This window comes from Myotis davidii, unplaced genomic scaffold (genome assembly GCF_000327345.1).
Source record: "Myotis davidii unplaced genomic scaffold, ASM32734v1 scaffold185, whole genome shotgun sequence".
NCBI lineage: Eukaryota > Metazoa > Chordata > Mammalia > Chiroptera > Vespertilionidae > Myotis > Myotis davidii.
Window position 1 is genome coordinate 4,801,928 of NW_006297811.1, and position 3,122 is coordinate 4,805,049.

The window sequence follows — 3,122 nt, forward strand, 5'->3', positions numbered from 1 at the left end:
ATCTTTCTTCTATCATTGACAGTCCCTCTAGGTTGTGGGCTGCTTGCCTGTGTTCCTGAGAAGCATCTACGGTACCAGTCTATAGAGTGTGTTTTCTTTAGTGAATTACCGGTATGTTTACCGGTAATAAACTTGCACTGTTTTATGTATATGTTTGATTACATACAGCCTTGTGACAGTTTTCCTGCATGTCATAAGCATTTGAATATAAATTAAAATGTTAAAATCAAATCTGATATTGTTTTACCTTTTATTTGGTGTGTGGAAGGTGTGCGGAAGAGGGGGTAGTCTTATACGGCGAGTATATAACAAACTCTGTATTTTGAGTGGAAATGTTAGGGGGTCGTCTTATACGCCCAGTCGTCTTATACGCCGGCAAATACGGTATTTAAAAACTAGAACTACTCAATAGGTAAGAAGGTCTCCTCAATGTCCTGGGTTTACTTGATATAATTTAAATCTTTCTGACAAGGGTTCTGGACCTATTCTATTTCTAGACATTTACCCCATTCTCTAAATCATTGTCATTAGAGCTCAGTAATAAATCTCATATCTGAAATTTTGTTTCATTTAGTATTATGAAGTAATAACAGCTGTACAAGCAGAGTTTATCATAATGTAAATTTTTAATTTCTGAAACTTTATTATGGTTTTTGTAAAGACACATGAAAATGCAATTATGTCTGATTTGTAGATATTAAAGAACTTAGCTAATTGAGTTATCTATATGCAACTAAATTAAATCTTTACTACTGAGCCCTAAATATTTTTTTGCTATGTTTCTCTATATGGTACACTTTATGTAGTTTAAATTGCACTTAGGTGGTATAAAATGCCTTTTCACTTTTTTAATCCTCATAGATGATATTTTTTCCATTGATTTTTAGAGAGTGGAAGGTAGGGATGGAGAAAGAGAGAGGGACAGAGAGAGAGAAACATCAATGTGACAGAGACACATCCATTGGTTGCCTCCTGCACGCACCCCAACCAGGCTGGGAATGGAACAGGTAACCCAGGTACGTGCCATTGACCAAGAATGGACTCTTTGGTGAGAGGGCTGACGCTCTGACCACTGAGCCACATGGGCCAGGGCAAAATGCCTTTTAATGTAAAGTATTGTTTTGTTTAATAATTATGTTTTCCCTGTAGACTCTGGTTATTAATGAACTTGAATTCTGTTTTCAGCTTACATATTTAGTATCACATCTTTTAGAATTCTAGTATTCAGCAAAATAAGCTGATATTTGGTGGGGGAGATATTAGTTAGGTGAACATTCAAGAGATATCGTAGCAGGAACTGCACAGGCTACAGCCTTGAGCCATGTGGATGTCCACATGAATGAACTAAGGTGGCAGTAGATTCGGTGAGGCACATGGTTGTGAAAGAAAAATAGTGTGAGATAAAAGTCACATTGAATTTTAGGAACAAGTACCTAACTATGATACTTTTTACAGGATGGTTACAGTTATAGCACAGTCTGTGTGTGTAGAGTGTCAAAGACTGACTGCCTATGTGTTGATGTTTTTATTCATTCTCTAAGGGAAAATGCCACTTTGTCAAAGTCAGTCATGTCCAAGAAGGGGATGGTTAGGACAAGATATTGACAGCATTTTGGAGTGTGAGTTTAAGCAGCTAAAGGAGGTCTTTTAATGTGAGAATCTGACTGAGATTGGGCAAAACTTGGTAATAGATTAGGTCTTGAAGCAAGTCTTGATAAGTAGACTATTGATTGATAAAGGACAAGTGACCTTTTTGCCCGGGGAATCAATCTGTTCTGATAGAGGAGTTATTTGCCCATGGGAGCAAGCTTTCAACAATTCCCTGAAGCAAATAGTTAAATTATTTATTGGTTTATAGACTTATCTTTCATAGTTAACCAATCTGTCCTAGTTTTTCAGGCACCACGGGGGTTCTTGGAATGCAGACTTTATATTTTAAAACAAGGGCAACAAATTATTTAACTACGTAAATTACTTAACTACTAGAGGTCTGGTGCACAAAATTCATGCACGGGTAGGGTCCCTAGGTTTGGCCAGCAATCAGGGCCAATCAGGGCCTTCCAGCTACAAGCCTGGGCCTTTCTTCCAGCTGCTGGCCAGGGCTTCCCTTCCCCGGCTGCCGGCTGCCGGCTGGGCCTTCCCTTCTCCAGCTGATGGCTGGGGACTTCCTTTGTTTTGTGCCACCCCCTGGTGATCAGAGCACGTCATAGCAAGTGATCATTCTCCTGGTCGAACTACTGCTGGGACAATTTGCATATTAGGCATATATATAGACTAGAGGCCCGGTGCACAAAAATTTGTGCACTCAGGGGGGAGAGGGGGTTCCTCAGCCCGGCCTGTGCCCTCTTGCAGTCTGGGACCCCTCAGGAGATAACGACCTGCTGGCTTAGGCCTGCTCCCGGGTGGCAGAGGGCAGGCCCAATCCAGCTTAGGCCTTCCCGGGTGGCAGAGGGCAGGCCCAATCCCTAGATGCAGCCCCTGGTCCGGCTCAGAGCAGGGCTGATTGGGGAGTTGGGGCGCCACCCCCTGTCATGCACAGAGCAGGGCCCATCAGGGGGGTTGGGGCTCTCTCTCACATATACCATAAACATATTTTTATTTGTTATGGGTCAGACCAGGTACCACACAATAAGGAAACCTTAAAATGATGGTGACTTTAATTGGCCTAGAAGTTTCTTTGTGTCATCCAGCCACCTAGAGGCAAGTAGGCCAGGGCAGCTGAGGCCCTGCTATGGCATTGAAAGTTGGTCCTGTCAGTGCCTCTTCCAGCCAGCAGAGGGGGCAAGTGAGTCTTTAGAGAGGACCAGAAGTTATGCCCCTCAGTATTGCTGCATGCAATCATCTGGACTTAACCAGATGGCTACCCCCAGCTTAAGGGAGGGTGAGAAATACCGGTGCACAGCTCAGATTCAGGGGATTTATTGCAAAAAGGAGAGGATGAAGGGTATCAGCCCCTTCTACACTCTGCAGCCTATTTTCTCATGTTATGTTGTGGATAAGTCATATGAGCAGAGTGTTGTCTGTCTGCATTTTTGTGGAGAGTTTTTAGAGCCTGACACTCCCTAATTCCCATTGAGAATAGTTTAATTTCCTCCAGGCTTAGCTCTTTGTTTGTATTAATG